A 12,907-nucleotide genomic window follows, 5' to 3' on the forward strand; every position below is an offset into this window, starting at 1 on the left:
TAAAGTAACAACTACAAAAGAAGTTATCCCCATCGGATGACTGGTGTGCTGATATCATGGCATACTTGAAGTGCAGGAAGGCCAGATATTAAAGTGAAATGTTTTTAGCAGCTAGATTTCAGTCGTAATACATTCCCCAGACCCAGTCCTTCTGTACTACTGATTTGTGAAAGGGTAATCAAAACTATGCATATCTGAGAAAATGCATTGCAGTTGTCCCCCAACAGAATTTGTTAGTCTTGTACTGGATTATAGTGTATTTATTCACACAGATAATTTACCTTACTAGAAACTCTGGATTTTTTAATGTGAATATGGCTACAGTTAATTAATGCTGCACACACACACAGACACACAGACACACACACACACACACACACACACACACACACACACACACACACACACACACACACACACACACACACACACACACACACACCATTACTATTACCTGCACTTCTGAATAATGCAGTAAGTAAGACTCTTTCAGACTTTATTTGAATGTTAAATATTTGTTATCTTTGTTGTACTTAGCACCATATGAACACTATTAACACTACTAAGAAGACATGTATCATTAAGTAGGATAAATCACTAGTGCACAAGAGATAAAGAAAAGTGCTGTCTTCCAGTACTCTGCCATATGAGTTGAATGTTACATTGCCTAACCTGTAGCAGTGAGAATGAAAACTTTATGACAAAAATAACATGCTGTTAATTCAATCCCATGAATGCACACAGTGCACATAGGGCAGTATAGCAGAGCTGTGAAAAATGCTAATTGCCAATGATAAAATAATTGATAATTTTGTGTTAGACAATAGTGTAATGTGCAAGAAATAAACTCTCTGCAAGTAGGACCCCCGGTGCAAGGCAGAAAACAGCATAAGTAGGCAAAATTGCCAGCACCAAATGCAGTGTAAATCAACAAAATGAAGCTATTAAGTTAAATACATAAGTATTTATTAGATATAACAAACAACCCAGACCGGTTTCAGCCAACAGGCTTTCCTCAGTGGGAAATGAACATAATAGCAGATAAGCAGTGACACACATATATATAGCATGAGCCATCCAATAGGATTCTTCCCAAAGTGATCTTCCCAACATTCTAATTGTTTCCTGTATGGAAAATAAAAAGAGAATATAAAAGTTATACAAAAAATCAACCACACAGTTACTGTCCATTGTGATTAATAAAAATTAAAATAAACATATAATATTCTTATAAATGATCATTTAAACCAGGTGAAAACAAAGCACCCTGTTTAATGGGGTCCACTACAGAATCCCGAAAGCTCATAATCCCGAAGCCCAAAAAAAAAAAAAAAAAAAAAAAAAAAGCCAAAAAATCCTGAAACAAAAAAAAAAAAAAAAAAATATAATAATATAACTATACTAATATCACAACTATATCTACTAACCCTAACCCTAACCCTAACTAACCCCTGTCCATCACTACTATCGCACACTCACCCCCCCCCCCCAACCCCCACTTCCACACCCCAACCATCCCCAACCCCAATCCCCCTATCATTAACCTTATATGCCTAACTTATGCCTAAAACCCCTCCCACCTTACTTACCCTACCTAACTAACCTAACACCAAACCCACCAAACCACGCACAACCCAACAACACCACACTAACACCACAGGGGGTTAAATTTAGCAAAGCCAATTTTTGTTTTTGGTCCATTTTTTTTTTTTTTTTTTTTGATTTTTATGGTGGTTTTTTTTTTTTTTTGATTTTTTATTTTTTTTTTTGGGCTTTTTTTTTTTTCTTTTTGATTATGAGATTATTCTGTAGTTTAATGATCCAATACTTCTCTTTTTTTTAGTGAGAATAGAATGCCATCCTTGTTTATTAGATCTATCACCAAGAATTCTGTCTGTGATGCTAAACTGGAATCTGGCTGAGTTGTGTTGTATACAGTGTCTAAATAGGGCATTGGTCTCCCTCTTGGTTCATATGTCGCTACGGTGCTCCTTCTTTGGATCCAGGTCTGATTCTCAAAGATCTAATGAATTCAAATTTCATAAATCCAACTTTGTACCACCTATGAACCAGAATGTAGCTGTTTTTCAACAAGCTGTACATAGGGATATACACAGGTCAAGAAAGCAGAGGGCATTCTTATATTTTATTTTTTACAATTTTATTTGTTTATTTATTATTGCTTGTTTGTATCTGTTGCTTGTGTACATGCTCCCAACAGTGTTTAGAGTACTGGGTTTTTGTTTTTGGAAACTGTGCTTATGCTTGCTGAAATCAGTGTCCAAGAGAAATCAACAATCAGCAAAACTTTCCTGGCTTTTATTCTAAACTTAAAGAACATCTGGCTACTCGGTACAAATGGAGCTGCTTCCAAGACAATAGCTAAATGATATTGTAAATATTTTATAAATATACTGAGCTATTATTTTATTTAGGTTATATAACTGCATACTTGCTGATTGCTTCCTTATGTAGTCCTTCATGTATAATATTTATTTTACTATACCTGAATATGTATAAATGTACTGGATGAAATTCTGATTCTGTTACACATGTCTTTGATCAGGATCATAGCTGAAAATGGTCCTTGGGCCATCCCAACTAAAAGCTTAACAAGTAAAATATAGAAATAAAATTATTTTTTAAGATAGAATTTACTTACTTTTAAGTTCTACTCAGAGATTTCAGCTGTCAAGTTGGTAGTGATGGAGATACCTGGAAGGACCTGACTGGGTGGAATGATTTGCTTGATCTGAATCTGAGTGATGATGATGAATTTGAGTGATCAATTATTATTGGACATTTGTGATAGTCATGGACAGTCCATAAGCATCATGTATGAATTTATGGCTGTTCATAAGTGTATTTATTGGGAGAGAACCTTGGACCAAATATAATGATTAAATATGCAGTTGTGTCATCAGACATGATGCTGTATATTCTGAAAACTAAACTGAAAAGAGTTGCTGAGATATCAATTATCTATCTCCAGTTAGTGGGGAGAGGAGTCAGATTGCTGGAGTGACAGATGGATAGGTTCCATGGAATAAAAATCTGGGAATTTCTAGCTGCTGTGTGTGAGGAATGTATCTGCGTCCTGTGAAAGAGCTTCTTCCATACACTTGGGAGGTCATAGATGATTCCTGATAAAGACCTTAGGAACAGAGGTAGTGGCAAGGAGCTGAGACTGAAGGGCAGGCTGCATTGTAATTAGGACTTGCTAATGGTTGTCAGTGGTGATGGAAGTTAGCAAATTAACAAAAAGGATCTTCCATGCAATCTTAGCTGTGAAGTCTGTTGATAAGACTATGATGGATATTGTTAGAACAGGAAGGCAGCATCTGCGGTCAAACAGAAGGCCTGGGTATGGCAGGAGTTTGGTAATGTCATGAATAATAATTTGTGGATGGCCTCAGAGGTTTTGGCATACCATCAGCTGACTTATGGGGAAGACACTGTCAGCACTTCCCTCAGTTGGAGCTGAGAAATGCTGAATTAAGCTGGGAACAGATATGTGAACATTATCAAATTCTGCTCCTGAACCCAGAGAATTTACTTTACTTTTATTTAAACACTGGTAGAAGCATGTGCTGGAGCTAGGTCCATTTCTGAATATGAGGTTACTGTGGCAAGCAAATAGCTCTAATGTGGTAAGCTTGCAAGAGTGGATAAAAATTGGTTGAAAATTTGAAGGAATTGGATGGTTTTGGGGTGTTGTAGTTGATGTACCTTTTCAGTGCTTGGAAGATGGAAGCAGTAACTCTTGGTTGACAAATTGCAGTGGTAGCTCTTATTTTTGAAAAGGAGTAGAAGATATGCTCCACTTAAAGAGGGATCAAGAGGAAAGGAAACATTATCTGACAGGTGAACCTCTGAGATTCAAGATGGTGCAAATACCAGTCTGCCCAGTGGATCAAACTGTTGTACTTGTACTAATATTGTGTCTGTAGAACCGGAGAAGACATATGACCACATGGCCCAGAATATCATGGAAGATGTTACACAAGTACAGGGTCCCAAAATCTTTGCTACATGGCATTCTGTCCCTGCACTTGTGGGGTGAGAGCTGTATCTACATTTTAGGGTGTGTGTAAGAGTCTGTGAGTGTCATGTTTGAGCCATTTATTGGACATAGCAACTTACTGTGGTAATCATAAAAGAACCCTTGTTAAAATGTATAAATGTTGGATATCCAGGTGTCCATCTAGTGCAGTACTATTGCAAGATAGTGACTGAGTGATTCTTAACTCCATACAGTAGAATAAAAATTATTTTAGACTGTTAAACCAGTCTTAAACAGAAATCAGTTGTTTTGATGTTAAATGTGCTGTAAATACAATGTGCTCCTTGCAAATCCAGTTCCTTTTTAGTTAGTTTCACTGCTGTGCTTACTTTAAGGTATACACCATATGTGCTGACTGCATAGTTCTTGAGATGTCATTAGTTATAATATGTGACTCCATTATAATGGGAGTCCATCCTGTCTTGGTTAAGTGCAGTTATCTCATTGTTACGGAAGTTCCATACATTTCAATAGGCAGAATTTGACAATGTTCACATATCTGTTTTTATTGACTGTCTGTTTAATAGAAGTCATAAGTAATATGGACGGTAAGATTCTTAATGTGAATTTCCAAGAACCAGACCACAAAGACCACATGATGAATGAAAATGACACACACACACACACACAGACACACACACACACACACACACACACACACACACACACACACACACACACACACACACGTGAGATTAGGCATTGTTTCTATAATTTTATCAAGTTAGACATATTAAGGCAAACAGTCAAGTATATTTGATTGTCCTCTGTTTCACTGAGAAATTATCTCTCTGAAATCATTTGTTCACTTATATTAGAGGGAAAACGGTGACTCCTCAAGATCACCTTGTGCTATTTTTGAGGAGTTTTGCATTTCCCCAGTATTTTGTGACCTGGAGTTGGTATATATAAGTTTGGAGAATGTGGGGCCTGTACCCCATGTAGGATTATAGGATCAAATGAGGTTACTAGGCTAATGGCCCTGGGGCCCTTACAAGCCTAGCCAAGAGTTTAATCACCAAAAAATAAACCTCAGTCAACACCTGTCACCCCTGTCAATGAGGGACAAAGGTGGAACCCCTGTGACAAATTTGTGGTTTCCCATCCACTCATTAAGGTTGCGCTTGAAGAAGGTCAGCGAGGTACTCTGTTTGGGAAGTCTATTCCAGAAGCGGGGCAGACTCTGGGATACAAACCTGTCTCTCCAGTAGGTTTGTTGATGTTGCATATTAGATTTAGGCCTTTCAAGCAGGTAATGTGCGAGTCGTTAGACTTACAGATATGGAGTATCTCTAGTATGGCAGGGTCCGATACTGCCTTGTAGGCGAGGCACAGATCACCTCTGAGTAATCTATACAATACCAAGTAGAGAGATAGTGATTTCAGCCTGTCTGCATAGGACAGGTGTTGGAGGCCATGGATTCTCTTTGTGAGGTATTTCTGTGGCCTTCCCAGTTGGTGCAGGTATCTGGAGAGGTACATACCAAATGGGGTGTTATACTCAATTATATGCCTAATGAGGGAGGGGTACCGAGAGGTAATAACCTCTTTTTCTGGATGCAATCCCTTTACTTATGGGAAGAAACAAGTAAAAGGCTTTTCTGACCACTGCTGCTACATGATGGTCAAATGTGAGATTGTTGTCAACCTGAGTACCCAGGTCTCTCACCACAGGTTGCGTGCTTAGGGGGTTGCCATTGATGAGGTAATCTGTAGGGGCCATGTTTTTGCCGAATGGTATGTTAATACATTTTTTTGCATTTAACTTAAGGCCATGACTTTCCCACCAGTCATTTGTTGCTGTGAGACCTTTGTGTGGTATGTTAACATCCTTTGGGGAGTCAATGACAGTACCCAACTTACAGTCATCCGCAAACTTGGTCAGCCATAGGCCCTTAATCTTTGCCTGGACCTCTGAGAAGTAGATGCCAAACAGTAGGGGTCCCAGGACAGATCCCTGGGGAACACCACTAGTGACAGGTCTGCTGTCAGAGGTGGTGGCACCTATTTTGACTTTGTGGGTCCTATTGGTAAGCCAGTTGGCCACCCACCTGACAGGATAGGGATTTACGCCAAGTTGTGTTAGCTTTTTGATGATGCCCGAGTGGGGGATTGTGTCAAAGGCCTTGGCCAAGTCAAGGTAAGCTGTATGTACTGATCTTCCCTCATCCAGGGACTTGGTGACAGTCTCAAAGAAGTCAATCAGGTTCAACAGGTAAGATCTGTCCATGATAAATCCGAATTGGGTGGGGTCAAGTGCTTGGAGATTACCTATGCCCATGTTTATGAGATCCATAATAATATGCTCTATGGCTTTACAGATCAGACTTGTCAAGCTAATGGGGTGATAGTTTCCTGGGTTAGTAGTGGCACCAATTTTGTGCAAGGGGATGACAATGGCAATTCTCCACTCTGCAGGGATGAAGCCTATAATTAGGCTGTGGTTGAAAAGGGTGCTCAATGGTGAAGCTAGGTCTTTCTGGAGATGGTGCAGAATACAGTTTGAGATACTATCAGGTACCATGGAAGCTGTGTTCTTTGCCTTGGATAGGGCCTTTAACACTTGATTTACAGAGATGTGAGGTGCGGGACAAGTATTGGGAATGTTGAATGGGCTTTTGTGTGGGGATATGGGGGTGAAGTTTGCACTGAACCTATCAGCTAGCAGGTTGGCTAAATCGACAGGATCAGTGTAAGTGGTACAGTTAAGTACTAATTTGGAATAAACCTGGGCTTTTCCATGGAGGTTCCTGGCGTAACTAAAGAAGGCTTTGTGGTTTCCCTTTGATGTTCATCATGTTTCACTGTTGCAGGCTACCCATAGTCAGCCCGATTCCAAAGTCTAGGTCCGGCATCGCCTCTTCCCTGACATCAGTGCACCAGGGGTATAAAAGAAGCAGCCAACGCCATTTTCCCCAGTCTTTCTTGCCACGCGGTGCCTGAAGCATAAGCAGTTCGCAAGTGCCGGTCGGCCGACTCCTAAGATTTTCAAATCAGAATTTCAGATCCGAAGTCTTCATTAAAGCTAAGTACCCCATTGGGGAAACTTTTTTCTTGCCCAGACCGATGTCAGAAAAAGTTAACAATTGTATTTCTTGTGGAAAGCAAATACCTCATAAGGATTTTCACTATTACTGTATTCCTTGCCTAGGCCCTGATCACAACGTTGCTAGTTGTCGGTTTTGTGCTAGATTTAACCAACGCACTATCAAGCATCAGTTTGATTTTGCTTTCCATTACTTTGGCCAAAGATTTAACTATATAATGCCGTTGGATCAGCTGATGACCGCAGTTTACAAAAAACGCAAGGACAAGGAAAAGGATAGGCATCCGAGGTCCAAAACTGACGACGAAGCCTCTTCTAGGCCAGTTGCCGGTTCTCAGTGAGGCACTTTCACAGCCCCTGGTGCCGGCTACATCAGAGCCACAGGCCGCTTCAGACTCCCACGTGGAGCCGACTGGGCCTCTGGATATTCAAGGTACTGGATCCTCGGAAATCAATCCCTCAGATGGGTCCAGAGCTGCTGAGCAGGCATCAGCTTCTGAGGGTGTTTTCAGACCTACACAGCTATACATTAAGCCATCCTCAGCTTCAAAGACAAAGACTAAAGCATCATTAAAGACAAAGAAACAAGTACAGCATTTTCCTACTCAGACCACCATGCCTAAGAAACAAATGCTCAAAATGGCCGAAGACCTAATTACTTTGATCAGGGGTACCCATCCCCCTCCTGATAAGAGGCCTAGGCAAGAGACAGAGTATGATTCTTCTGATCAGGTTTCCATTTCTTCTGATTCCTCTTCTGAACAAGATTACTCCATGCTCCCCTATGAGGATTCTGATGTTGAAGAATCCATTCCTTCAGCCTCTCCTCCTGAGGATTATTCTTTTGGGGAAACCTTACACACCATGAGAGAACATTTCCACTGGGAGAGCCAAGATTATTCAGAATCTAAGAAAAGGCTCAGAGATTTTCTGCTTCTTCCCCAGCACAGACCCCTAGCTATTCCACCTGAACTAGACATTGTGGACAATGTATTCACAGAGTCCAGCCTGTCCCCTGACTCTCTCCCCCCTGCACCTGCTAAGCCAGACAGATTCTTGATTCTCATAAATTCCTGTATAAAAACCCCACTGCTGACCCAGAAACTATATCTCAAGGTCCCAAGGGGGTTAAAGCTTCCACTGCAAAAAACCCTGTCCCCTCTGATAGGGATTCAAGGGCTCTGGACAGATGGGGGGAAAAAAGTCTACACTTCTGCTACCCTGGCAATAAGGGCCTTAAATTGTCAATTTCATATGCTTAAATATCAGCAATATTTAATGTCACAGCTTAAACAGAAAATGTTGACAAATACTGAATGTTCAGAAAACAAAGAATTACAGAATTTATTGCATGCAGTTGAACAAGTGGGAAAGCTCACTTTGCAATGTGGTTATGATTCACTGGAGGCCTCCTGCAGGGCTGCTGTTTCAGATTCTGTTATTAGAAGGCATGCTTGGTTAAATGAATAAAATCTGCCTGATCATGTTAAAGCAAAATTATTAGATGCACCATTACAGCATGATACTCTGTCTGGTACTAAAGCAGAAGAAGTATTGAAAAAAAATGGAGGATAAAGCAAAATCCATGCAGATAGTCAAGGATTTCTTACAGGTACAACCACCCAGATTTAGCAGAAACTGGCCTTCAAAAAATTGGTCCTTTCCAGTGTCAGACAGACCACAAAGAGGCAGATACAGGCGTCCCAGAGGCAGAGGTCAGCCCCAAGGTTCATACAGACCTAAACAATGGGGTGCTACTACCTCCAAGAGCAGAGAAGACAAATCACAACCTTACAGGAAACAGTCTCAATGACTTTCCTCTACCAAATCCAAGCACTTCTCTATTGGCAGCCCCCTTAGGGGGAAAACTAGCACTTTTTTCTTCAAATTGGCAAATGATTAGCCAAGGCTACAGGTTCCATTTCCACACTCTACCAAGGTCAAAAGGTATGCCAGACCTGCCACACAATCAATGGGCAGAGGCACATAAACAAATTACAGCCCTCATGGACATGAGGGCCATTCAGCAAGTACCGCAACAAGAACAGGGGCAAGGATTTTACTCCAGACTCTCTCTAGTACCCAGAAAGGACAAAACCTGGAGACCAATACTGGACCTGTCTATACTAAACACATTTCCTGAAGTTCTAAAATTCAAGATGTTGACTCTACAGCAGCTACTGCCCATGCAGGGCAACAAGGCTTGGCTCGTAACTTTGGACCTAAAAGAGGCATACCTGCATGTCCCAATCAGACAATCTTGCAGACAATACCTCAGATTCATAGCTGGCTCAATGCATTACCAATTTTCTGCCCTGCCCTTTGGCTTATCTACTGCACCCAGGGTCTTCACAAAATGCCTGGCACCAGTAATTACGTTTTGCAGACAAAGAGGAATTCAAATATATCCCTACTTGGACGACTAGCTAATTCAAGCAGAGAACAAAGACATTCTTCTAAAGCATCTGGCGTTTGTAAAGAGATTACTAATTGGCCTAGGGTAACAGTAAACAAAAATAAATCAAAACTAGTGCCCTCTCAAGATATAATATTTCTGGGTGCAAGCTTAAACACAACTACCCAGATGGCTTATCTCATGCCAGACAAACAAAAGCATATGACTACTTACTTCAAGACATTGGCAACAAAAACCCACTTATCTGCAAGGAAAATCTTGCAGGCCTTGGGTTTCATGGCATCCTGCATCCTACTAATTCCATATGCCAAACTGCATATGAGGAAACTACAATGGTATCTAAAAAGTGTTTGGACTCAACATTGCCACAGCCTGAAGACAGCAATTGCACTCATTCCCTGCCTGCAACAGGAGTTTCGATGGTGGGCAAAAGCCTCTCACCACAACAAAGGTCTGCCATTCAGGTTACCCACAGCCAGACAGACACTGACAACGGATGCATCCGACTATGCCTGGGGGGCACATATGGCAGGAAAATGCATTCAGGGCACATGGTCTGCAAACCAAATGCATCTTCACAACAATCAGAAAGAGATGCTAGCTGTTCAAAATGCCCTGACAGCTTTCAAGGACCTGCATCATCCAGGACAACCACTGATAAAGACAGACAACACTACAGTCATGTGGTACATAAACAAGCAGGGAGGTACACCCCCTTTGCAGACAAGCAATGACCTTATGGGACACAGCTTTGGCTTTTCAATTTCACCTGCAAGCACAATTCCTGCCAGGAAAAACAAATACTCTGGCAGACAAACTAAGCAGAAACCTCATGGATCCTCATGAATGGAAGCTGGATCCACAAGTCTTCAACATGATAACAAGGAAATGAGGACACCCAGACATAGAGCTATTTGCCTCCCCTCACAACTGCCAATTGCAAAGATTTTGCATAAGGATATATCACAAACAAGCATGGAAAGTGGACGCCCTATCCTTCAGCTGGAAAAATCTAACAGTATATGCTTTCCCCCCTTTGCCTCTTCTTCCCAGGTTACTTCTAAAGGTCAGACAAGAGAAGCCAAACATGATACTAATTGCACCAGACTGGCCACGCCAGCACTGGTACCCAATTCTGAAGAGCTTGTCTCAAGGTCCAGCATGGATATTGCCTCAAATCTCTCAATTGCTGACCCAACAAAACAGTCAGATCCTGCACAGCCAACTCAGGACCTTAAATCTGGCAGCATGGTGGATAAAGTAACCATTCAGAACACTCCACTTACAAAAGCTGTTATGGATGTTATCTTGGAGGCCAGGAGGCCCAGTACCAGAAAATCTTATGCAGAAAAATGGAAGAGATTCTTTGCTTGGAACCAGGAACAAGGCATAGACAAGAGTGTGCCAAATATCCCTCAGATTTTACAATACCTAACTGAGATGCTAAACAAAGGCCTTTTCTTCTCATCTATTAAGATTCATGCCTCTGCCATTTCAGCCCATTACAATACGGAACCACCTATCTTTTCTCATCCTTTACTAAAGCAGTACCTCAGAGGAGCCAAAAACATTAGGCCTCCTAGGAAAACACCAATTCCGGCCAGGGACCTCAATTATGTTTTGGAAAAACTCACATTGCCTCCCTTCGAGCCAGCATCAACAGCAAATATAAAATTCTTATCCTGGAAAACAGCTCTGCTCCTAGCAATAACCTCTGCAAGATGAGTCTCAGAGCTACAAGCACTCATGGCTGTGGAACCTTTCATCATTTTCCATCCAGACAGGATTTCCCTGAGGACCAACCCTACATTTATGCCTAAGGTGGTGTCCCGTGTGGCCCTTAACCTGACCATTCACTTGCCAACTTTTTATCCTAATCCACAGAACAAGGGTGAGAAAATTCTACATTCTTTGGACATACACAGGCAGCTGAGATTCTACTTGGACAGAACTAAAGTTTTCAGAAAAACTGAGCAACTTTTGGTGTCATATGCTGCAAGTTCACAGGGAAAGGCTATCTCAAAACAGACTATTTCTAAATGGATAGGCCATTGCATCCATTTCTGCTATTTACAACATGGCAAATCAGTGCCTAAGGACATTAGGCCTCATTCCACCAGAGCAGCAGCCACTTCAGCAGCCTTCCTCAGAGGAGTACCAACCAAAGATATCTTAGAGGCTGCAACTTGGAGTTCAGTGCACACTTTCACAAAGCACTACCATTTACCTCTCTATTCTAAGTCCAGGGCAGGCTTTGCCACTGCAGTTCTGCAGGGTCTCATAGCCTCTCCAAATCCTATTTAGACCAGCCACCCTACCTCAGCTTTGGGATTCAACCCAACAGTAATGACTGCAACAGTGAAACACGATGAACATAGTACAGTTGTGTACCTACCATAAATGTAGATGTTCGAGTGTATTCACTGTTGCAGTCTGGGTTACCCACCCACCATTCCCCCCTTTCCTTTGTGGGACTTATCTACACTTCTCTATCCTATACTACCTTTTTGGTGTATTTGCTTGTAGATGAAGGACATGTTATTTTTGTGCATGTATTTTTATTGGCATATTCTTTCAGACTTCCAATTTAGGGGCACCTGACATCTGGGGCAAGAAAAACTGAGGAAAATGGCGTCGGCTGCTTCTTTTATATCCCTGGCGCACTGACGTCAGGCAAGAGGCGACAGCAACCGACGCCGGACCTAGACTTTGGAATTGGGCTGACTACGGGTAGCTTGCCAGCAGGATAACCCAACAGTAATGACTGCAACAGTGAATACACTCAAACATCTACATTTATGGTAGGTACACAACTGTACTTTTCCGAGGCTAGTTTCAATTCACAATTGGCTTTGGAGGTTTTCACTAGTGATCTAATTTGCTTGTTGAGGCTGAGGAGGGAGTTTTTCCAATTTGGAATTTGTTCCTTTTTACCCTTGGGCAACAGTTTCTTCCTTTATTGTAAATCCTGTTGATAGAGGATGTCCACCAGACAGGTTTGTGTTTCCTTGAGGAGCAGGTTTTAGCTCTGTTGGGTCTGTCTGACTCCATGCATTTGTACAGGTACTTGTATACTGCATTGGTGTACTGTTCAGCATAGTTGTCTGTATCCTCTGAGGGGGGGGGCGGTGGTGCGAAGCTAATGATACCCTCCCTTAGGAGGTTGTAGTCAGCTTTTGAGAAGTTTTTTAGCCTGGTTATAGCTGGGGTGGGATAGAAACTTTGAATGAGACAGACTGATGATCTGATTTCACTACAGAAGAACATACTATGGGAGTGGTGCAGTGGTCACCCACGTTGGTGAGAACAAAGTTCAGAATGTTATCTCCCCTTGTGGCAGATGAGATGAGCTGGTCTGGTGCATTAGAAATGATGATGTCAA

The 12,907-nt window shown here is 41.6% G+C and overlaps 1 protein-coding gene across 2 annotated transcripts in view; it reads right to left on the reverse strand.

The window, feature by feature from the left end:
* RPE65 (retinoid isomerohydrolase RPE65) overlaps positions 1 to 12,907 on the reverse strand; it is a 250,271-nt gene that overhangs the window by 81,996 nt on the left and 155,368 nt on the right. The window lies entirely within an intron of this gene.

Source organism: Protopterus annectens, chromosome 10.part0, assembly GCF_019279795.1.
Source record: "Protopterus annectens isolate FY-2018-M chromosome 10.part0, PAN1.0, whole genome shotgun sequence".
Lineage (NCBI taxonomy): Eukaryota > Metazoa > Chordata > Ceratodontiformes > Protopteridae > Protopterus > Protopterus annectens.